This window comes from Schistocerca serialis, unplaced genomic scaffold (assembly GCF_023864345.2).
Source record: "Schistocerca serialis cubense isolate TAMUIC-IGC-003099 unplaced genomic scaffold, iqSchSeri2.2 HiC_scaffold_1369, whole genome shotgun sequence".
In the NCBI taxonomy this organism is placed as follows: Eukaryota; Metazoa; Arthropoda; class Insecta; order Orthoptera; family Acrididae; genus Schistocerca; species Schistocerca serialis.
Window position 1 is genome coordinate 68,229 of NW_026047590.1, and position 18,215 is coordinate 86,443.

Genomic DNA, 18,215 nt, shown 5'->3' on the forward strand with positions numbered 1-18,215 from the left:
GCGTACAAAGATTTACTCTGCCACAACAATTCGCTACCACTGAGGTCCACAGCGATGAGTGACGGGTGCTGCCGTCTTTCGTCTATCGTCATCTGTGATCTTGGCTCATGCCCGAAGAGACACGCTATTTTGAAATTTTCGGTTCACAGCAGTACATTGGCCCATTTAAAATTGTGCTGCCCCCTGTGAGAATCGAACTCACGGCCCCTGGTTTACAAGACCAGTGCTCTGCCCCTGAGCTAAGGAGGCTGTTACAGCTTACACCTCTTTGCGATCGTCACAGCCCTCGAGAAAAATACATTTCAGAGTCCAGAAAATGCGTACAAAGATTTACTCTGCCACAACAATTCGCTACCACTGAGGTCCACAGCGATGAGTGACGGGTGCTGCCGTCTTTCGTCTATCGTCATCTGTGATCTTGGCTCAGGCCCGAAGAGACACGCTATTTTGAAATTTTCGGTTCACAGCAGTACATTGGCCCATTTAAAATTGTGCTGCCCCCTGTGAGAATCGAACTCACGGCCCCTGGTTTACAAGACCAGTGCTCTGCCCCTGAGCTAAGGAGGCTGTTACAGCTTACACCTCTTTGCGATCGTCACAGCCCTCGAGAAAAATACATTTCAGAGTCCAGAAAATGCGTACAAAGATTTACTCTGCCACAACAATTCGCTACCACTGAGGTCCACAGCGATGAGGGACGGGTGCTGCCGTCTTTCGTCTATCGTCATCTGTGATCTTGGCTCAGGCCCGAAGAGACACGCTATTTTGAAATTTTCGGTTCACAGCAGTACATTGGCCCATATAAAATTGTGCTGCCCCCTGTGAGAATCGAACTCACGGCCCCTGGTTTACAAGACCAGCGCTCTGCCCCTGAGCTAAGGAGGCTGTTACAGCTTACACCTCTTTGCGATCGTCACAGCCCTCGAGAAAAATACATTTCAGAGTCCAGAAAATGCGTACAAAGATTTACTCTGCCACAACAATTCGCTACCACTGAGGTCCACAGCGATGAGTGACGGGTGCTGCCGTCTTTCGTCTATCGTCATCTGTGATCTTGGCTCAGGCCCGAAGAGACACGCTATTTTGAAATTTTCGGTTCACAGCAGTACATTGGCCCATTTAAAATTGTGCTGCCCCCTGTGAGAATCGAACTCACGGCCCCTGGTTTACAAGACCAGTGCTCTGCCCCTGAGCTAAGGAGGCTGTTACAGCTTACACCTCTTTGCGATCGTCACAGCCCTCGAGAAAAATACATTTCAGAGTCCAGAAAATGCGTACAAAGATTTACTCTGCCACAACAATTCGCTACCACTGAGGTCCACAGCGATGAGTGACGGGTGCTGCCGTCTTTCGTCTATCGTCATCTGTGATCTTGGCTCAGGCCCGAAGAGACACGCTATTTTGAAATTTTCGGTTCACAGCAGTACATTGGCCCATTTAAAATTGTGCTGCCCCCTGTGAGAATCGAACTCACGGCCCCTGGTTTACAAGACCAGTGCTCTGCCCCTGAGCTAAGGAGGCTGTTACAGCTTACACCTCTTTGCGATCGTCACAGCCCTCGAGAAAAATACATTTCAGAGTCCAGAAAATGCGTACAAAGATTTACTCTGCCACAACAATTCGCTACCACTGAGGTCCACAGCGATGAGTGACGGGTGCTGCCGTCTTTCGTCTATCGTCATCTGTGATCTTGGCTCAGGCCCGAAGAGACACGCTATTTTGAAATTTTCGGTTCACAGCAGTACATTGGCCCATTTAAAATTGTGCTGCCCCCTGTGACAATCGAACTCACGGCCCCTGGTTTACAAGACCAGTGCTCTGCCCCTGAGCTAAGGAGGCTGTTACAGCTTACACCTCTTTGCGATCGTCACAGCCCTCGAGAAAAATACATTTCAGAGTCCAGAAAATGCGTACAAAGATTTACTCTGCCACAACAATTCGCTACCACTGAGGTCCACAGCGATGAGTGACGGGTGCTGCCGTCTTTCGTCTATCGTCATCTGTGATCTTGGCTCAGGCCCGAAGAGACAAGCTATTTTGAAATTTTCGGTTCACAGCAGTACATTGGCCCATTTAAAATTGTGCTGCCCCCTGTGAGAATCGAACTCACGGCCCCTGGTTTACAAGACCAGTGCTCTGCCCCTGAGCTAAGGAGGCTGTTACAGCTTACACCTCTTTGCGATCGTCACAGCCCTCGAGAAAAATACATTTCAGAGTCCAGAAAATGCGTACAAAGATTTACTCTGCCACAACAATTCGCTACCACTGAGGTCCACAGCGATGAGTGACGGGTGCTGCCGTCATTCGTCTATCGTCATCTGTGATCTTGGCTCAGGCCCGAAGAGACACGCTATTTTGAAATTTTCGGTTCTCAGCAGTACATTGGCCCATTTAAAATTGTGCTGCCCCCTGTGAGAATCGAACTCACGGCCCCTGGTTTACAAGACCAGTGCTCTGCCCCTGAGCTAAGGAGGCTGTTACAGCTTACACCTCTTTGCGATCGTCACAGCCCTCGAGAAAAATACATTTCAGAGTCCAGAAAATGCGTACAAAGATTTACTCTGCCACAACAATTCGCTACCACTGAGGTCCACAGCGATGAGTGACGGGTGCTGCCGTCTTTCGTCTATCGTCATCTGTGATCTTGGCTCAGGCCCGAAGAGACACGCTATTTTGAAATTTTCGGTTCACAGCAGTACATTGGCCCATTTAAAATTGTGCTGCCCCCTGTGAGAATCGAACTCACGGCCCCTGGTTTACAAGACCAGTGCTCTGCCCCTGAGCTAAGGAGGCTGTTACAGCTTACACCTCTTTGCGATCGTCACAGCCCTCGAGAAAAATACATTTCAGAGTCCAGAAAATGCGTACAAAGATTTACTCTGCCACAACAATTCGCTACCACTGAGGTCCACAGCGATGAGTGACGGGTGCTGCCGTCTTTCGTCTATCGTCATCTGTGATCTTGGCTCAGGCCCGAAGAGACACGCTATTTTGAAATTTTCGGTTCACAGCAGTACATTGGCCCATTTAAAATTGTGCTGCCCCCTGTGAGAATCGAACTCACGGCCCCTGGTTTACAAGACCAGCGCTCTGCCCCTGAGCTAAGGAGGCTGTTACAGCTTACACCTCTTTGCGATCGTCACAGCCCTCGAGAAAAATACATTTCAGAGTCCAGAAAATGCGTACAAAGATTTACTCTGCCACAACAATTCGCTACCACTGAGGTCCACAGCGATGAGTGACGGGTGCTGCCGTCTTTCGTCTATCGTCATCTGTGATCTTGGCTCAGGCCCGAAGAGACACGCTATTTTGAAATTTTCGGTTCACAGCAGTACATTGGCCCATTTAAAATTGTGCTGCCCCCTGTGAGAATCGAACTCACGGCCCCTGGTTTACAAGACCAGCGCTCTGCACCTGAGCTAAGGAGGCTGATACAGCTTACACCTCTTTGCGATCGTCACAGCCCTCGAGAAAAATACATTTCAGAGTCCAGAAAATGCGTACAAAGATTTACTCTGCCACAACAATTCGCTACCACTGAGGTCCACAGCGATGAGTGACGGGTGCTGCCGTCTTTCGTCTATCGTCATCTGTGATCTTGGCTCAGGCCCGAAGAGACACGCTATTTTGAAATTTTCGGTTCACAGCAGTACATTGGCCCATTTAAAATTGTGCTGCCCCCTGTGAGAATCGAACTCACGGCCCCTGGTTTACAAGACCAGTGCTCTGCCCCTGAGCTAAGGAGGCTGTTACAGCTTACACCTCTTTGCGATCGTCACAGCCCTCGAGAAAAATACATTTCAGAGTCCAGAAAATGCGTACAAAGATTTACTCTGCCACAACAATTCGCTACCACTGAGGTCCACAGCGATGAGTGACGGGTGCTGCCGTCTTTCGTCTATCGTCATCTGTGATCTTGGCTCAGGCCCGAAGAGACACGCTATTTTGAAATTTTCGGTTCACAGCAGTACATTGGCCCATTTAAAATTGTGCTGCCCCCAGTGAGAATCGAACTCACGGCCCCTGGTTTACAAGACCAGCGCTCTGCCCCTGAGCTAAGGAGGCTGTTACAGCTTACACCTCTTTGCGATCGTCACAGCCCTCGAGAAAAATACATTTCAGAGTCCAGAAAATGCGTACAAAGATTTACTCTGCCACAACAATTCGCTACCACTGAGGTCCACAGCGATGAGTGACGGGTGCTGCCGTCTTTCGTCTATCGTCATCTGTGATCTTGGCTCAGGCCCGAAGAGACACGCTATTTTGAAATTTTCGGTTCACAGCAGTACATGGGCCCATTTAAAATTGTGCTGCCCCCTGTGAGAATCGAACTCACGGCCCCTGGTTTACAAGACCAGTGCTCTGCCCCTGAGCTAAGGAGGCTGTTACAGCTTACACCTCTTTGCGATCGTCACAGCCCTCGAGAAAAATACATTGCAGAGTCCAGAAAATGCGTACAAAGATTTACTCTGCCACAACAATTCGCTACCACTGAGGTCCACAGCGATGAGTGACGGGTGCTGCCGTCTTTCGTCTATCGTCATCTGTGATCTTGGCTCAGGCCCGAAGAGACACGCTATTTTGAAATTTTCGGTTCACAGCAGTACATTGGCCCATTTAAAATTGTGCTGCCCCCTGTGAGAATCGAACTCACGGCCCCTGGTTTACAAGACCAGTGCTCTGCCCCTGAGCTAAGGAGGCTGTTACAGCTTACACCTCTTTGCGATCGTCACAGCCCTCGAGAAAAATACATTTCAGAGTCCAGAAAATGCGTACAAAGATTTACTCTGCCACAACAATTCGCTACCACTGAGGTCCACAGCGATGAGTGACGGGTGCTGCCGTCTTTCGTCTATCGTCATCTGTGATCTTGGCTCAGGCCCGAAGAGACACGCTATTTTGAAATTTTCGGTTCACAGCAGTACATTGGCCCATTTAAAATTGTGCTGCCCCCTGTGAGAATCGAACTCACGGCCCCTGGTTTACAAGACCAGTGCTCTGCCCCTGAGCTAAGGAGGCTGTTACAGCTTACACCTCTTTGCGATCGTCACAGCCCTCGAGAAAAATACATTTCAGAGTCCAGAAAATGCGTACAAAGATTTACTCTGCCACAACAATTCGCTACCACTGAGGTCCACAGCGATGAGTGACGGGTGCTGCCGTCTTTCGTCTATCGTCATCTGTGATCTTGGCTCAGGCCCGAAGAGACACGCTATTTTGAAATTTTCGGTTCACAGCAGTACATTGGCCCATTTAAAATTGTGCTGCCCCCTGTGAGAATCGAACTCACGGCCCCTGGTTTACAAGACCAGTGCTCTGCCCCTGAGCTAAGGAGGCTGTTACAGCTTACACCTCTTTGCGATCGTCACAGCCCTCGAGAAAAATACATTTCAGAGTCCAGAAAATGCGTACAAAGATTTACTCTGCCACAACAATTCGCTACCACTGAGGTCCACAGCGATGAGTGGCGGGTGCTGCCGTCTTTCGTCTATCGACATCTGTGATCTTGGCTCAGGCCCGAAGAGACACGCTATTTTGAAATTTTCGGTTCACAGCAGTACATTGGCCCATTTAAAATTGTGCTGCCCCCTGTGAGAATCGAACTCACGGCCCCTGGTTTACAAGACCAGTGCTCTGCCCCTGAGCTAAGGAGGCTGTTACAGCTTACACCTCTTTGCGATCGTCACAGCCCTCGAGAAAAATACATTTCAGAGTCCAGAAAATGCGTACAAAGATTTACTCTGCCACAACAATTCGCTACCACTGAGGTCCACAGCGATGAGTGACGGGTGCTGCCGTCTTTCGTCTATCGTCATCTGTGATCTTGGCTCAGGCCCGAAGAGACACGCTATTTTGAAATTTTCGGTTCACAGCAGTACATTGGCCCATTTAAAATTGTGCTGCCCCCTGTGAGAATCGAACTCACGGCCCCTGGTTTACAAGACCAGTGCTCTGAGCTAAGGAGGCTGTTACAGCTTACACCTCTTTGCGATCGTCACAGCCCTCGAGAAAAATACATTTCAGAGTCCAGAAAATGCGTACAAAGATTTACTCTGCCACAACAATTCGCTACCACTGAGGTCCACAGCGATGAGTGACGGGTGCTGCCGTCTTTCGTCTATCGTCATCTGTGATCTTGGCTCAGGCCCGAAGAGACACGCTATTTTGAAATTTTCGGTTCACAGCAGTACATTGGCCCATTTAAAATTGTGCTGCCCCCTGTGAGAATCGAACTCACGGCCCCTGGTTTACAAGACCAGCGCTCTGCCCCTGAGCTAAGGAGGCTGTTACAGCTTACACCTCTTTGCGATCGTCACAGCCCTCGAGAAAAATACATTTCAGAGTCCAGAAAATGCGTACAAAGATTTACTCTGCCACAACAATTCGCTACCACTGAGGTCCACAGCGATGAGTGACGGGTGCTGCCGTCTTTCGTCTATCGTCATCTGTGATCTTGGCTCAGGCCCGAAGAGACACGCTATTTTGAAATTTTCGGTTCACAGCAGTACATTGGCCCATTTAAAATTGTGCTGCCCCCTGTGAGAATCGAACTCACGGCCCCTGGTTTACAAGACCAGTGCTCTGCCCCTGAGCTAAGGAGGCTGTTACAGCTTACACCTCTTTGCGATCGTCACAGCCCTCGAGAAAAATACATTTCAGAGTCCAGAAAATGCGTACAAAGATTTACTCTGCCACAACAATTCGCTACCACTGAGGTCCACAGCGATGAGTGACGGGTGCTGCCGTCTTTCGTCTATCGTCATCTGTGATCTTGGCTCAGGCCCGAAGAGACACGCTATTTTGAAATTTTCGGTTCACAGCAGTACATTGGCCCATTTAAAATTGTGCTGCCCCCTGTGAGAATCGAACTCACGGCCCCTGGTTTACAAGACCAGCGCTCTGCCCCTGAGCTAAGGAGGCTGTTACAGCTTACACCTCTTTGCGATCGTCACAGCCCTCGAGAAAAATACATTTCAGAGTCCAGAAAATGCGTACAAAGATTTACTCTGCCACAACAATTCGCTACCACTGAGGTCCACAGCGATGAGTGACGGGTGCTGCCGTCTTTCGTCTATCGTCATCTGTGATCTTGGCTCAGGCCCGAAGAGACACGCTATTTTGAAATTTTCGGTTCACAGCAGTACATTGGCCCATTTAAAATTGTGCTGCCCGCTGTGAGAATCGAACTCACGGCCCCTGGTTTACAAGACCAGTGCTCTGCCCCTGAGCTAAGGAGGCTGTTACAGCTTATACCTCTTTGCGATCGTCACAGCCCTCGAGAAAAATACATTTCAGAGTCCAGAAAATGCGTACAAAGATTTACTCTGCCACAACAATTCGCTACCACTGAGGTCCACAGCGATGAGTGACGGGTGCTGCCGTCTTTCGTCTATCGTCATCTGTGATCTTGGCTCAGGCCCGAAGAGACACGCTATTTTGAAATTTTCGGTTCACAGCAGTACATTGGCCCATTTAAAATTGTGCTGCCCCCTGTGAGAATCGAACTCACGGCCCCTGGTTTACAAGACCAGTGCTCTGCCCCTGAGCTAAGGAGGCTGTTACAGCTTACACCTCTTTGCGATCGTCACAGCCCTCGAGAAAAATACATTTCAGAGTCCAGAAAATGCGTACAAAGATTTACTCTGCCACAACAATTCGCTACCACTGAGGTCCACAGCGATGAGTGACGGGTGCTGCCGTCTTTCGTCTATCGTCATCTGTGATCTTGGCTCAGGCCCGAAGAGACACGCTATTTTGAAATTTTCGGTTCACAGCAGTACATTGGCCCATTTAAAATTGTGCTGCCCCCTGTGAGAATCGAACTCACGGCCCCTGGTTTACAAGACCAGTGCTCTGCCCCTGAGCTAAGGAGGCTGTTACAGCTTACACCTCTTTGCGATCGTCACAGCCCTCGAGAAAAATACATTTCAGAGTCCAGAAAATGCGTACAAAGATTTACTCTGCCACAACAATTCGCTACCACTGAGGTCCACAGCGATGAGTGACGGGTGCTGCCGTCTTTCGTCTATCGTCATCTGTGATCTTGGCTCAGGCCCGAAGAGACACGCTATTTTGAAATTTTCGGTTCACAGCAGTACATTGGCCCATTTAAAATTGTGCTGCCCCCTGTGAGAATCGAACTCACGGCCCCTGGTTTACAAGACCAGCGCTCTGCCCCTGAGCTAAGGAGGCTGTTACAGCTTACACCTCTTTGCGATCGTCACAGCCCTCGAGAAAAATACATTTCAGAGTCCAGAAAATGCGTACAAAGATTTACTCTGCCACAACAATTCGCTACCACTGAGGTCCACAGCGATGAGTGACGGGTGCTGCCGTCTTTCGTCTATCGTCATCTGTGATCTTGGCTCAGGCCCGAAGAGACACGCTATTTTGAAATTTTCGGTTCACAGCAGTACATTGGCCCATTTAAAATTGTGCTGCCCCCTGTGAGAATCGAACTGACGGCCCATGGTTTACAAGACCAGTGCTCTGCCCCTGAGCTAAGGAGGCTGTTACAGCTTACACCTCTTTGCGATCGTCACAGCCCTCGAGAAAAATACATTTCAGAGTCCAGAAAATGCGTACAAAGATTTACTCTGCCACAACAATTCGCTACCACTGAGGTCCACAGCGATGAGTGACGGGTGCTGCCGTCTTTCGTCTATCGTCATCTGTGATCTTGGCTCAGGCCCGAAGAGACACGCTATTTTGAAATTTTCGGTTCACAGCAGTACATTGGCCCATTTAAAATTGTGCTGCCCCCTGTGAGAATCGAACTCACGGCCCCTGGTTTACAAGACCAGTGCTCTGCCCCTGAGCTAAGGAGGCTGTTACAGCTTACACCTCTTTGCGATCGTCACAGCCCTCGAGAAAAATACATTTCAGAGTCCAGAAAATGCGTACAAAGATTTACTCTGCCACAACAATTCGCTACCACTGAGGTCCACAGCGATGAGTGACGGGTGCTGCCGTCTTTCGTCTATCGTCATCTGTGATCTTGGCTCAGGCCCGAAGAGACACGCTATTTTGAAATTTTCGGTTCACAGCAGTACATTGGCCCATTTAAAATTGTGCTGCCCCCTGTGAGAATCGAACTCACGGCCCCTGGTTTACAAGACCAGTGCTCTGCCCCTGAGCTAAGGAGGCTGTTACAGCTTACACCTCTTTGCGATCGTCACAGCCCTCGAGAAAAATACATTTCAGAGTCCAGAAAATGCGTACAAAGATTTACTCTGCCACAACAATTCGCTACCACTGAGGTCCACAGCGATGAGTGACGGGTGCTGCCGTCTTTCGTCTATCGTCATCTGTGATCTTGGCTCAGGCCCGAAGAGACACGCTATTTTGAAATTTTCGGTTCACAGCAGTACATTGGCCCATTTAAAATTGTGCTGCCCCCTGTGAGAATCGAACTCACGGCCCCTGGTTTACAAGACCAGCGCTCTGCCCCTGAGCTAAGGAGGCTGTTACAGCTTACACCTCTTTGCGATCGTCACAGCCCTCGAGAAAAATACATTTCAGAGTCCAGAAAATGCGTACAAAGATTTACTCTGCCACAACAATTCGCTACCACTGAGGTCCACAGCGATGAGTGACGGGTGCTGCCGTCTTTCGTCTATCGTCATCTGTGATCTTGGCTCAGGCCCGAAGAGACACGCTATTTTGAAATTTTCGGTTCACAGCAGTACATTGGCCCATTTAAAATTGTGCTGCCTCCTGTGAGAATCGAACTCACGGCCCCTGGTTTACAAGACCAGTGCTCTGCCCCTGAGCTAAGGAGGCTGTTACAGCTTACACCTCTTTGCGATCGTCACAGCCCTCGAGAAAAATACATTTCAGAGTCCAGAAAATGCGTACAAAGATTTACTCTGCCACAACAATTCGCTACCACTGAGGTCCACAGCGATGAGTGACGGGTGCTGCCGTCTTTCGTCTATCGTCATCTGTGATCTTAGCTCAGGCCCGAAGAGACACGCTATTTTGAAATTTTCGGTTCACAGCAGTACATTGGCCCATTTAAAATTGTGCTGCCCCCTGTGAGAATCGAACTCACGGCCCCTGGTTTACAAGACCAGTGCTCTGCCCCTGAGCTAAGGAGGCTGTTACAGCTTACACCTCTTTGCGATCGTCACAGCCCTCGAGAAAAATACATTTCAGAGTCCAGAAAATGCGTACAAAGATTGACTCTGCCACAACAATTCGCTACCACTGAGGTCCACAGCGATGAGTGACGGGTGCTGCCGTCTTTCGTCTATCGTCATCTGTGATCTTGGCTCAGGCCCGAAGAGACACGCTATTTTGAAATTTTCGGTTCACAGCAGTACATTGGCCCATTTAAAATTGTGCTGCCCCCTGTGAGAATCGAACTCACGGCCCCTGGTTTACAAGACCAGTGCTCTGCCCCTGAGCTAAGGAGGCTGTTACAGCTTACACCTCTTTGCGATCGTCACAGCCCTCGAGAAAAATACATTTCAGAGTCCAGAAAATGCGTACAAAGATTTACTCTGCCACAACAATTCGCTACCACTGAGGTCCACAGCGATGAGTGACGGGTGCTGCCGTCTTTCGTCTATCGTCATCTGTGATCTTGGCTCAGGCCCGAAGAGACACGCTATTTTGAAATTTTCGGTTCACAGCAGTACATTGGCCCATTTAAAATTGTGCTGCCCCCTGTGAGAATCGAACTCACGGCCCCTGGTTTACAAGACCAGCGCTCTGCCCCTGAGCTAAGGAGGCTGTTACAGCTTACACCTCTTTGCGATCGTCACAGCCCTCGAGAAAAATACATTTCAGAGTCCAGAAAATGCGTACAAAGATTTACTCTGCCACAACAATTCGCTACCACTGAGGTCCACAGCGATGAGTGACGGGTGCTGCCGTCTTTCGTCTATCGTCATCTGTGATCTTGGCTCAGGCCCGAAGAGACACGCTATTTTGAAATTTTCGGTTCACAGCAGTACATTGGCCCATTTAAAATTGTGCTGCCCCCTGTGAGAATCGAACTCACGGCCCCTGGTTTACAAGACCAGTGCTCTGCCCCTGAGCTAAGGAGGCTGTTACAGCTTACACCTCTTTGCGATCGTCACAGCCCTCGAGAAAAATACATTTCAGAGTCCAGAAAATGCGTACAAAGATTTACTCTGCCACAACAATTCGCTACCACTGAGGTCCACAGCGATGAGTGACGGGTGCTGCCGTCTTTCGTCTATCGTCATCTGTGATCTTGGCTCAGGCCCGAAGAGACACGCTATTTTGAAATTTTCGGTTCACAGCAGTACATTGGCCCATTTAAAATTGTGCTGCCCCCTGTGAGAATCGAACTCACGGCCCCTGGTTTACAAGACCAGTGCTCTGCCCCTAAGCTAAGGAGGCTGTTACAGCTTACACCTCTTTGCGATCGTCACAGCCCTCGAGAAAAATACATTTCAGAGTCCAGAAAATGCGTACAAAGATTTACTCTGCCACAACAATTCGCTACCACTGAGGTCCACAGCGATGAGTGACGGGTGCTGCCGTCTTTCGTCTATCGTCATCTGTGATCTTGGCTCAGGCCCGAAGAGACACGCTATTTTGAAATTTTCGGTTCACAGCAGTACATTGGCCCATTTAAAATTGTGCTGCCCCCTGTGAGAATCGAACTCACGGCCCCTGGTTTACAAGACCAGTGCTCTGCCCCTGAGCTAAGGAGGCTGTTACAGCTTACACCTCTTTGCGATCGTCACAGCCCTCGAGAAAAATACATTTCAGAGTCCAGAAAATGCGTACAAAGATTTACTCTGCCACAACAATTCGCTACCACTGAGGTCCACAGCGATGAGTGACGGGTGCTGCCGTCTTTCGTCTATCGTCATCTGTGATCTTGGCTCAGGCCCGAAGAGACACGCTATTTTGAAATTTTCGGTTCACATCAGTACATTGGCCCATTTAAAATTGTGCTGCCCCCTGTGAGAATCGAACTCACGGCCCCTGGTTTACAAGACCAGTGCTCTGCCCCTGAGCTAAGGAGGCTGTTACAGCTTACACCTCTTTGCGATCGTCACAGCCCTCGAGAAAAATACATTTCAGAGTCCAGAAAATGCGTACAAAGATTTACTCTGCCACAACAATTCGCTACCACTGAGGTCCACAGCGATGAGTGACGGGTGCTGCCGTCTTTCGTCTATCGTCATCTGTGATCTTGGCTCAGGCCCGAAGAGACACGCTATTTTGAAATTTTCGGTTCACAGCAGTACATTGGCCCATTTAAAATTGTTCTGCCCCCTGTGAGAATCGAACTCACGGCCCCTGGTTTACAAGACCAGTGCTCTGCCCCTGAGCTAAGGAGGCTGTTACAGCTTACACCTCTTTGCGATCGTCACAGCCCTCGAGAAAAATACATTTCAGAGTCCAGAAAATGCGTACAAAGATTTACTCTGCCACAACAATTCGCTACCACTGAGGTCCACAGTGATGAGTGACGGGTGCTGCTGTCTTTCGTCTATCGTCATCTGTGATCTTGGCTCAGGCCCGAAGAGACACGCTATTTTGAAATTTTCGGTTCACAGCAGTACATTGGCCCATTTAAAATTGTGCTGCCCCCTGTGAGAATCGAACTCACGGCCCCTGGTTTACAAGACCAGTGCTCTGCCCCTGAGCTAAGGAGGCTGTTACAGCTTACACCTCTTTGCGATCGTCACAGCCCTCGAGAAAAATACATTTCAGAGTCCAGAAAATGCGTACAAAGATTTACTCTGCCACAACAATTCGCTACCACTGAGGTCCACAGCGATGAGTGACGGGTGCTGCCGTCTTTCGTCTATCGTCATCTGTGATCTTGGCTCAGGCCCGAAGAGACACGCTATTTTGAAATTTTCGGTTCACAGCAGTACATTGGCCCATTTAAAATTGTGCTGCCCCCTGTGAGAATCGAACTCACGGCCCCTGGTTTACAAGACCAGTGCTCTGCCCCTGAGCTAAGGAGGCTGTTACAGCTTACACCTCTTTGCGATCGTCACAGCCCTCGAGAAAAATACATTTCAGAGTCCAGAAAATGCGTACAAAGATTTACTCTGCCACAACAATTCGCTACCACTGAGGTCCACAGCGATGAGTGACGGGTGCTGCCGTCTTTCGTCTATCGTCATCTGTGATCTTGGCTCAGGCCCGAAGAGACACGCTATTTTGAAATTTTCGGTTCACAGCAGTACATTGGCCCATTTAAAATTGTGCTGCCCCCTGTGAGAATCGAACTCACGGCCCCTGGTTTACAAGACCAGTGCTCTGCCCCTGAGCTAAGGAGGCTGTTACAGCTTACACCTCTTTGCGATCGTCACAGCCCTCGAGAAAAATACATTTCAGAGTCCAGAAAATGCGTACAAAGATTTACTCTGCCACAACAATTCGCTACCACTGAGGTCCACAGCGATGAGTGACGGGTGCTGCCGTCTTTCGTCTATCGTCATCTGTGATCTTGGCTCAGGCCCGAAGAGACACGCTATTTTGAAATTTTCGGTTCACAGCAGTACATTGGCCCATTTAAAATTGTGCTGCCCCCTGTGAGAATCGAACTCACGGCCCCTGGTTTACAAGACCAGTGCTCTGCCCCTGAGCTAAGGAGGCTGTTACAGCTTACACCTCTTTGCGATCGTCACAGCCCTCGAGAAAAATACATTTCAGAGTCCAGAAAATGCGTACAAAGATTTACTCTGCCACAACAATTCGCTACCACTGAGGTCCACAGCGATGAGTGACGGGTGCTGCCGTCTTTCGTCTATCGTCATCTGTGATCTTGGCTCAGGCCCGAAGAGACACGCTATTTTGAAATTTTCGGTTCACAGCAGTACATTGGCCCATTTAAAATTGTGCTGCCCCCTGTGAGAATCGAACTCACGGCCCCTGGTTTACAAGACCAGTGCTCTGCCCCTGAGCTAAGGAGGCTGTTACAGCTTACACCTCTTTGCGATCGTCACAGCCCTCGAGAAAAATACATTTCAGAGTCCAGAAAATGCGTACAAAGATTTACTCTGCCACAACAATTCGCTACCACTGAGGTCCACAGCGATGAGTGACGGGTGCTGCCGTCTTTCGTCTATCGTCATCTGTGATCTTGGCTCAGGCCCGAAGAGACACGCTATTTTGAAATTTTCGGTTCACAGCAGTACATTGGCCCATTTAAAATTGTGCTGCCCCCTGTGAGAATCGAACTCACGGCCCCTGGTTTACAAGACCAGTGCTCTGCCCCTGAGCTAAGGAGGCTGTTACAGCTTACACCTCTTTGCGATCGTCACAGCCCTCGAGAAAAATACATTTCAGAGTCCAGAAAATGCGTACAAAGATTTACTCTGCCACAACAATTCGCTACCACTGAGGTCCACAGCGATGAGTGACGGGTGCTGCCGTCTTTCGTCTATCGTCATCTGTGATCTTGGCTCAGGCCCGAAGAGACACGCTATTTTGAAATTTTCGGTTCACATCAGTACATTGGCCCATTTAAAATTGTGCTGCCCCCTGTGAGAATCGAACTCACGGCCCCTGGTTTACAAGACCAGTGCTCTGCCCCTGAGCTAAGGAGGCTGTTACAGCTTACACCTCTTTGCGATCGTCACAGCCCTCGAGAAAAATACATTTCAGAGTCCAGAAAATGCGTACAAAGATTTACTCTGCCACAACAATTCGCTACCACTGAGGTCCACAGCGATGAGTGACGGGTGCTGCCGTCTTTCGTCTATCGTCATCTGTGATCTTGGCTCAGGCCCGAAGAGACACGCTATTTTGAAATTTTCGGTTCACAGCAGTACATTGGCCCATTTAAAATTGTTCTGCCCCCTGTGAGAATCGAACTCACGGCCCCTGGTTTACAAGACCAGTGCTCTGCCCCTGAGCTAAGGAGGCTGTTACAGCTTACACCTCTTTGCGATCGTCACAGCCCTCGAGAAAAATACATTTCAGAGTCCAGAAAATGCGTACAAAGATTTACTCTGCCACAACAATTCGCTACCACTGAGGTCCACAGTGATGAGTGACGGGTGCTGCTGTCTTTCGTCTATCGTCATCTGTGATCTTGGCTCAGGCCCGAAGAGACACGCTATTTTGAAATTTTCGGTTCACAGCAGTACATTGGCCCATTTAAAATTGTGCTGCCCCCTGTGAGAATCGAACTCACGGCCCCTGGTTTACAAGACCAGTGCTCTGCCCCTGAGCTAAGGAGGCTGTTACAGCTTACACCTCTTTGCGATCGTCACAGCCCTCGAGAAAAATACATTTCAGAGTCCAGAAAATGCGTACAAAGATTTACTCTGCCACAACAATTCGCTACCACTGAGGTCCACAGCGATGAGTGACGGGTGCTGCCGTCTTTCGTCTATCGTCATCTGTGATCTTGGCTCAGGCCCGAAGAGACACGCTATTTTGAAATTTTCGGTTCACAGCAGTACATTGGCCCATTTAAAATTGTGCTGCCCCCTGTGAGAATCGAACTCACGGCCCCTGGTTTACAAGACCAGTGCTCTGCCCCTGAGCTAAGGAGGCTGTTACAGCTTACACCTCTTTGCGATCGTCACAGCCCTCGAGAAAAATACATTTCAGAGTCCAGAAAATGCGTACAAAGATTTACTCTGCCACAACAATTCGCTACCACTGAGGTCCACAGCGATGAGTGACGGGTGCTGCCGTCTTTCGTCTATCGTCATCTGTGATCTTGGCTCAGGCCCGAAGAGACACGCTATTTTGAAATTTTCGGTTCACAGCAGTACATTGGCCCATTTAAAATTGTGCTGCCCCCTGTGAGAATCGAACTCACGGCCCCTGGTTTACAAGACCAGTGCTCTGCCCCTGAGCTAAGGAGGCTGTTACAGCTTACACCTCTTTGCGATCGTCACAGCCCTCGAGAAAAATACATTTCAGAGTCCAGAAAATGCGTACAAAGATTTACTCTGCCACAACAATTCGCTACCACTGAGGTCCACAGCGATGAGTGACGGGTGCTGCCGTCTTTCGTCTATCGTCATCTGTGATCTTGGCTCAGGCCCGAAGAGACACGCTATTTTGAAATTTTCGGTTCACAGCAGTACATTGGCCCATTTAAAATTGTGCTGCCCCCTGTGAGAATCGAACTCACGGCCCCTGTTTTACAAGACCAGTGCTCTGCCCCTGAGCTAAGGAGGCTGTTACAGCTTACACCTCTTTGCGATCGTCACAGCCCTCGAGAAAAATACATTTCAGAGTCCAGAAAATGCGTACAAAGATTTACTCTGCCACAACAATTCGCTACCACTGAGGTCCACAGCGATGAGTGACGGGTGCTGCCGTCTTTCGTCTATCGTCATCTGTGATCTTGGCTCAGGCCCGAAGAGACACGCTATTTTGAAATTTTCGGTTCACAGCAGTACATTGGCCCATTTAAAATTGTGCTGCCCCCTGTGAGAATCGAACTCACGGCCCCTGGTTTACAAGACCAGTGCTCTGCCCCTGAGCTAAGGAGGCTGTTACAGCTTACACCTCTTTGCGATCGTCACAGCCCTCGAGAAAAATACATTTCAGAGTCCAGAAAATGCGTACAAAGATTTACTCTGCCACAACAATTCGCTACCACTGAGGTCCACAGCGATGAGTGACGGGTGCTGCCGTCTTTCGTCTATCGTCATCTGTGATCTTGGCTCAGGCCCGAAGAGACACGCTATTTTGAAATTTTCGGTTCACAGCAGTACATTGGCCCATTTAAAATTGTGCTGCCCCCTGTGAGAATCGAACTCACGGCCCCTGGTTTACAAGACCAGTGCTCTGCCCCTGAGCTAAGGAGGCTGTTACAGCTTACACCTCTTTGCGATCGTCACAGCCCTCGAGAAAAATACATTTCAGAGTCCAGAAAATGCGTACAAAGATTTACTCTGCCACAACAATTCGCTACCACTGAGGTCCACAGCGATGAGTGACGGGTGCTGCCGTCTTTCGTCTATCGTCATCTGTGATCTTGGCTCAGGCCCGAAGAGACACGCTATTTTGAAATTTTCGGTTCACAGCAGTACATTGGCCCATTTAAAATTGTGCTGCCCCCTGTGAGAATCGAACTCACGGCCCCTGGTTTACAAGACCAGTGCTCTGCCCCTGAGCTAAGGAGGCTGTTACAGCTTACACCTCTTTGCGATCGTCACAGCCCTCGAGAAAAATACATTTCAGAGTCCAGAAAATGCGTACAAAGATTTACTCTGCCACAACAATTCGCTACCACTGAGGTCCACAGCGATGAGTGACGGGTGCTGCCGTCTTTCGTCTATCGTCATCTGTGATCTTGGCTCAGGCCCGAAGAGACACGCTATTTTGAAATTTTCGGTTCACAGCAGTACATTGGCCCATTTAAAATTGTTCTGCCCCCTGTGAGAATCGAACTCACGGCCCCTGGTTTACAAGACCAGTGCTCTGCCCCTGAGCTAAGGAGGCTGTTACAGCTTACACCTCTTTGCGATCGTCACAGCCCTCGAGAAAAATACATTTCAGAGTCCAGAAAATGCGTACAAAGATTTACTCTGCCACAACAATTCGCTACCACTGAGGTCCACAGTGATGAGTGACGGGTGCTGCTGTCTTTCGTCTATCGTCATCTGTGATCTTGGCTCAGGCCCGAAGAGACACGCTATTTTGAAATTTTCGGTTCACAGCAGTACATTGGCCCATTTAAAATTGTGCTGCCCCCTGTGAGAATCGAACTCACGGCCCCTGGTTTACAAGACCAGTGCTCTGCCCCTGAGCTAAGGAGGCTGTTACAGCTTACACCTCTTTGCGATCGTCACAGCCCTCGAGAAAAATACATTTCAGAGTCCAGAAAATGCGTACAAAGATTTACTCTGCCACAACAATTCGCTACCACTGAGGTCCACAGCGATGAGTGACGGGTGCTGCCGTCTTTCGTCTATCGTCATCTGTGATCTTGGCTCAGGCCCGAAGAGACACGCTATTTTGAAATTTTCGGTTCACAGCAGTACATTGGCCCATTTAAAATTGTGCTGCCCCCTGTGAGAATCGAACTCACGGCCCCTGGTTTACAAGACCAGTGCTCTGCCCCTGAGCTAAGGAGGCTGTTACAGCTTACACCTCTTTGCGATCGTCACAGCCCTCGAGAAAAATACATTTCAGAGTCCAGAAAATGCGTACAAAGATTTACTCTGCCACAACAATTCGCTACCACTGAGGTCCACAGCGATGAGTGACGGGTGCTGCCGTCTTTCGTCTATCGTCATCTG

At 49.3% G+C, this 18,215-nt stretch overlaps 55 non-coding genes across 55 annotated transcripts; all 55 read right to left on the minus strand.

The window, feature by feature from the left end:
- Positions 1-177: 177 nt before the first annotated feature.
- Trnat-ugu (transfer RNA threonine (anticodon UGU)) lies at positions 178-249 on the minus strand. Its single transcript has one exon. It is a non-coding gene; the product is annotated as a tRNA-Thr (tRNA).
- Positions 250-495: 246 nt separating this feature from the next.
- On the minus strand, positions 496-567 carry Trnat-ugu (transfer RNA threonine (anticodon UGU)). The gene has a single exon. It is a non-coding gene; the product is annotated as a tRNA-Thr (tRNA).
- Positions 568-813: 246 nt separating this feature from the next.
- Positions 814-885, minus strand: Trnat-ugu (transfer RNA threonine (anticodon UGU)). Its single transcript has one exon. It is a non-coding gene; the product is annotated as a tRNA-Thr (tRNA).
- A 246-nt stretch (positions 886-1,131) lies between these two features.
- On the minus strand, positions 1,132-1,203 carry Trnat-ugu (transfer RNA threonine (anticodon UGU)). Its single transcript has one exon. It is a non-coding gene; the product is annotated as a tRNA-Thr (tRNA).
- A 246-nt stretch (positions 1,204-1,449) lies between these two features.
- Positions 1,450-1,521, minus strand: Trnat-ugu (transfer RNA threonine (anticodon UGU)). The gene has a single exon. It is a non-coding gene; the product is annotated as a tRNA-Thr (tRNA).
- Positions 1,522-1,767: 246 nt separating this feature from the next.
- Trnat-ugu (transfer RNA threonine (anticodon UGU)) lies at positions 1,768-1,839 on the minus strand. Its single transcript has one exon. It is a non-coding gene; the product is annotated as a tRNA-Thr (tRNA).
- A 246-nt stretch (positions 1,840-2,085) lies between these two features.
- Trnat-ugu (transfer RNA threonine (anticodon UGU)) lies at positions 2,086-2,157 on the minus strand. The gene has a single exon. It is a non-coding gene; the product is annotated as a tRNA-Thr (tRNA).
- Positions 2,158-2,403: 246 nt separating this feature from the next.
- Trnat-ugu (transfer RNA threonine (anticodon UGU)) lies at positions 2,404-2,475 on the minus strand. The gene has a single exon. It is a non-coding gene; the product is annotated as a tRNA-Thr (tRNA).
- Positions 2,476-2,721: 246 nt separating this feature from the next.
- Positions 2,722-2,793, minus strand: Trnat-ugu (transfer RNA threonine (anticodon UGU)). Its single transcript has one exon. It is a non-coding gene; the product is annotated as a tRNA-Thr (tRNA).
- A 246-nt stretch (positions 2,794-3,039) lies between these two features.
- Positions 3,040-3,111, minus strand: Trnat-ugu (transfer RNA threonine (anticodon UGU)). Its single transcript has one exon. It is a non-coding gene; the product is annotated as a tRNA-Thr (tRNA).
- A 246-nt stretch (positions 3,112-3,357) lies between these two features.
- Positions 3,358-3,429, minus strand: Trnat-ugu (transfer RNA threonine (anticodon UGU)). Its single transcript has one exon. It is a non-coding gene; the product is annotated as a tRNA-Thr (tRNA).
- A 246-nt stretch (positions 3,430-3,675) lies between these two features.
- Positions 3,676-3,747, minus strand: Trnat-ugu (transfer RNA threonine (anticodon UGU)). The gene has a single exon. It is a non-coding gene; the product is annotated as a tRNA-Thr (tRNA).
- A 246-nt stretch (positions 3,748-3,993) lies between these two features.
- On the minus strand, positions 3,994-4,065 carry Trnat-ugu (transfer RNA threonine (anticodon UGU)). Its single transcript has one exon. It is a non-coding gene; the product is annotated as a tRNA-Thr (tRNA).
- A 246-nt stretch (positions 4,066-4,311) lies between these two features.
- Positions 4,312-4,383, minus strand: Trnat-ugu (transfer RNA threonine (anticodon UGU)). The gene has a single exon. It is a non-coding gene; the product is annotated as a tRNA-Thr (tRNA).
- Positions 4,384-4,629: 246 nt separating this feature from the next.
- Positions 4,630-4,701, minus strand: Trnat-ugu (transfer RNA threonine (anticodon UGU)). Its single transcript has one exon. It is a non-coding gene; the product is annotated as a tRNA-Thr (tRNA).
- A 246-nt stretch (positions 4,702-4,947) lies between these two features.
- Trnat-ugu (transfer RNA threonine (anticodon UGU)) lies at positions 4,948-5,019 on the minus strand. The gene has a single exon. It is a non-coding gene; the product is annotated as a tRNA-Thr (tRNA).
- Positions 5,020-5,265: 246 nt separating this feature from the next.
- On the minus strand, positions 5,266-5,337 carry Trnat-ugu (transfer RNA threonine (anticodon UGU)). The gene has a single exon. It is a non-coding gene; the product is annotated as a tRNA-Thr (tRNA).
- Positions 5,338-5,583: 246 nt separating this feature from the next.
- On the minus strand, positions 5,584-5,655 carry Trnat-ugu (transfer RNA threonine (anticodon UGU)). Its single transcript has one exon. It is a non-coding gene; the product is annotated as a tRNA-Thr (tRNA).
- A 558-nt stretch (positions 5,656-6,213) lies between these two features.
- Trnat-ugu (transfer RNA threonine (anticodon UGU)) lies at positions 6,214-6,285 on the minus strand. Its single transcript has one exon. It is a non-coding gene; the product is annotated as a tRNA-Thr (tRNA).
- Positions 6,286-6,531: 246 nt separating this feature from the next.
- Trnat-ugu (transfer RNA threonine (anticodon UGU)) lies at positions 6,532-6,603 on the minus strand. The gene has a single exon. It is a non-coding gene; the product is annotated as a tRNA-Thr (tRNA).
- A 246-nt stretch (positions 6,604-6,849) lies between these two features.
- On the minus strand, positions 6,850-6,921 carry Trnat-ugu (transfer RNA threonine (anticodon UGU)). The gene has a single exon. It is a non-coding gene; the product is annotated as a tRNA-Thr (tRNA).
- Positions 6,922-7,167: 246 nt separating this feature from the next.
- On the minus strand, positions 7,168-7,239 carry Trnat-ugu (transfer RNA threonine (anticodon UGU)). Its single transcript has one exon. It is a non-coding gene; the product is annotated as a tRNA-Thr (tRNA).
- Positions 7,240-7,485: 246 nt separating this feature from the next.
- On the minus strand, positions 7,486-7,557 carry Trnat-ugu (transfer RNA threonine (anticodon UGU)). The gene has a single exon. It is a non-coding gene; the product is annotated as a tRNA-Thr (tRNA).
- A 246-nt stretch (positions 7,558-7,803) lies between these two features.
- On the minus strand, positions 7,804-7,875 carry Trnat-ugu (transfer RNA threonine (anticodon UGU)). Its single transcript has one exon. It is a non-coding gene; the product is annotated as a tRNA-Thr (tRNA).
- A 246-nt stretch (positions 7,876-8,121) lies between these two features.
- On the minus strand, positions 8,122-8,193 carry Trnat-ugu (transfer RNA threonine (anticodon UGU)). The gene has a single exon. It is a non-coding gene; the product is annotated as a tRNA-Thr (tRNA).
- A 564-nt stretch (positions 8,194-8,757) lies between these two features.
- Positions 8,758-8,829, minus strand: Trnat-ugu (transfer RNA threonine (anticodon UGU)). The gene has a single exon. It is a non-coding gene; the product is annotated as a tRNA-Thr (tRNA).
- Positions 8,830-9,075: 246 nt separating this feature from the next.
- On the minus strand, positions 9,076-9,147 carry Trnat-ugu (transfer RNA threonine (anticodon UGU)). The gene has a single exon. It is a non-coding gene; the product is annotated as a tRNA-Thr (tRNA).
- A 246-nt stretch (positions 9,148-9,393) lies between these two features.
- On the minus strand, positions 9,394-9,465 carry Trnat-ugu (transfer RNA threonine (anticodon UGU)). The gene has a single exon. It is a non-coding gene; the product is annotated as a tRNA-Thr (tRNA).
- A 246-nt stretch (positions 9,466-9,711) lies between these two features.
- Positions 9,712-9,783, minus strand: Trnat-ugu (transfer RNA threonine (anticodon UGU)). Its single transcript has one exon. It is a non-coding gene; the product is annotated as a tRNA-Thr (tRNA).
- A 246-nt stretch (positions 9,784-10,029) lies between these two features.
- On the minus strand, positions 10,030-10,101 carry Trnat-ugu (transfer RNA threonine (anticodon UGU)). Its single transcript has one exon. It is a non-coding gene; the product is annotated as a tRNA-Thr (tRNA).
- A 246-nt stretch (positions 10,102-10,347) lies between these two features.
- Positions 10,348-10,419, minus strand: Trnat-ugu (transfer RNA threonine (anticodon UGU)). The gene has a single exon. It is a non-coding gene; the product is annotated as a tRNA-Thr (tRNA).
- Positions 10,420-10,665: 246 nt separating this feature from the next.
- On the minus strand, positions 10,666-10,737 carry Trnat-ugu (transfer RNA threonine (anticodon UGU)). Its single transcript has one exon. It is a non-coding gene; the product is annotated as a tRNA-Thr (tRNA).
- Positions 10,738-10,983: 246 nt separating this feature from the next.
- Positions 10,984-11,055, minus strand: Trnat-ugu (transfer RNA threonine (anticodon UGU)). The gene has a single exon. It is a non-coding gene; the product is annotated as a tRNA-Thr (tRNA).
- Positions 11,056-11,301: 246 nt separating this feature from the next.
- Trnat-ugu (transfer RNA threonine (anticodon UGU)) lies at positions 11,302-11,373 on the minus strand. Its single transcript has one exon. It is a non-coding gene; the product is annotated as a tRNA-Thr (tRNA).
- A 246-nt stretch (positions 11,374-11,619) lies between these two features.
- Positions 11,620-11,691, minus strand: Trnat-ugu (transfer RNA threonine (anticodon UGU)). The gene has a single exon. It is a non-coding gene; the product is annotated as a tRNA-Thr (tRNA).
- Positions 11,692-11,937: 246 nt separating this feature from the next.
- Trnat-ugu (transfer RNA threonine (anticodon UGU)) lies at positions 11,938-12,009 on the minus strand. The gene has a single exon. It is a non-coding gene; the product is annotated as a tRNA-Thr (tRNA).
- Positions 12,010-12,255: 246 nt separating this feature from the next.
- On the minus strand, positions 12,256-12,327 carry Trnat-ugu (transfer RNA threonine (anticodon UGU)). Its single transcript has one exon. It is a non-coding gene; the product is annotated as a tRNA-Thr (tRNA).
- Positions 12,328-12,573: 246 nt separating this feature from the next.
- On the minus strand, positions 12,574-12,645 carry Trnat-ugu (transfer RNA threonine (anticodon UGU)). The gene has a single exon. It is a non-coding gene; the product is annotated as a tRNA-Thr (tRNA).
- Positions 12,646-12,891: 246 nt separating this feature from the next.
- Positions 12,892-12,963, minus strand: Trnat-ugu (transfer RNA threonine (anticodon UGU)). Its single transcript has one exon. It is a non-coding gene; the product is annotated as a tRNA-Thr (tRNA).
- A 246-nt stretch (positions 12,964-13,209) lies between these two features.
- Trnat-ugu (transfer RNA threonine (anticodon UGU)) lies at positions 13,210-13,281 on the minus strand. The gene has a single exon. It is a non-coding gene; the product is annotated as a tRNA-Thr (tRNA).
- Positions 13,282-13,527: 246 nt separating this feature from the next.
- Positions 13,528-13,599, minus strand: Trnat-ugu (transfer RNA threonine (anticodon UGU)). Its single transcript has one exon. It is a non-coding gene; the product is annotated as a tRNA-Thr (tRNA).
- A 246-nt stretch (positions 13,600-13,845) lies between these two features.
- Trnat-ugu (transfer RNA threonine (anticodon UGU)) lies at positions 13,846-13,917 on the minus strand. The gene has a single exon. It is a non-coding gene; the product is annotated as a tRNA-Thr (tRNA).
- A 246-nt stretch (positions 13,918-14,163) lies between these two features.
- Positions 14,164-14,235, minus strand: Trnat-ugu (transfer RNA threonine (anticodon UGU)). The gene has a single exon. It is a non-coding gene; the product is annotated as a tRNA-Thr (tRNA).
- A 246-nt stretch (positions 14,236-14,481) lies between these two features.
- On the minus strand, positions 14,482-14,553 carry Trnat-ugu (transfer RNA threonine (anticodon UGU)). Its single transcript has one exon. It is a non-coding gene; the product is annotated as a tRNA-Thr (tRNA).
- Positions 14,554-14,799: 246 nt separating this feature from the next.
- On the minus strand, positions 14,800-14,871 carry Trnat-ugu (transfer RNA threonine (anticodon UGU)). Its single transcript has one exon. It is a non-coding gene; the product is annotated as a tRNA-Thr (tRNA).
- A 246-nt stretch (positions 14,872-15,117) lies between these two features.
- Trnat-ugu (transfer RNA threonine (anticodon UGU)) lies at positions 15,118-15,189 on the minus strand. The gene has a single exon. It is a non-coding gene; the product is annotated as a tRNA-Thr (tRNA).
- A 246-nt stretch (positions 15,190-15,435) lies between these two features.
- On the minus strand, positions 15,436-15,507 carry Trnat-ugu (transfer RNA threonine (anticodon UGU)). The gene has a single exon. It is a non-coding gene; the product is annotated as a tRNA-Thr (tRNA).
- A 246-nt stretch (positions 15,508-15,753) lies between these two features.
- On the minus strand, positions 15,754-15,825 carry Trnat-ugu (transfer RNA threonine (anticodon UGU)). Its single transcript has one exon. It is a non-coding gene; the product is annotated as a tRNA-Thr (tRNA).
- Positions 15,826-16,071: 246 nt separating this feature from the next.
- On the minus strand, positions 16,072-16,143 carry Trnat-ugu (transfer RNA threonine (anticodon UGU)). The gene has a single exon. It is a non-coding gene; the product is annotated as a tRNA-Thr (tRNA).
- A 246-nt stretch (positions 16,144-16,389) lies between these two features.
- On the minus strand, positions 16,390-16,461 carry Trnat-ugu (transfer RNA threonine (anticodon UGU)). The gene has a single exon. It is a non-coding gene; the product is annotated as a tRNA-Thr (tRNA).
- A 246-nt stretch (positions 16,462-16,707) lies between these two features.
- Trnat-ugu (transfer RNA threonine (anticodon UGU)) lies at positions 16,708-16,779 on the minus strand. The gene has a single exon. It is a non-coding gene; the product is annotated as a tRNA-Thr (tRNA).
- Positions 16,780-17,025: 246 nt separating this feature from the next.
- On the minus strand, positions 17,026-17,097 carry Trnat-ugu (transfer RNA threonine (anticodon UGU)). The gene has a single exon. It is a non-coding gene; the product is annotated as a tRNA-Thr (tRNA).
- Positions 17,098-17,343: 246 nt separating this feature from the next.
- On the minus strand, positions 17,344-17,415 carry Trnat-ugu (transfer RNA threonine (anticodon UGU)). Its single transcript has one exon. It is a non-coding gene; the product is annotated as a tRNA-Thr (tRNA).
- A 246-nt stretch (positions 17,416-17,661) lies between these two features.
- Trnat-ugu (transfer RNA threonine (anticodon UGU)) lies at positions 17,662-17,733 on the minus strand. Its single transcript has one exon. It is a non-coding gene; the product is annotated as a tRNA-Thr (tRNA).
- Positions 17,734-17,979: 246 nt separating this feature from the next.
- On the minus strand, positions 17,980-18,051 carry Trnat-ugu (transfer RNA threonine (anticodon UGU)). Its single transcript has one exon. It is a non-coding gene; the product is annotated as a tRNA-Thr (tRNA).
- Between the last annotated feature and the right edge of the window lie 164 nt (positions 18,052-18,215).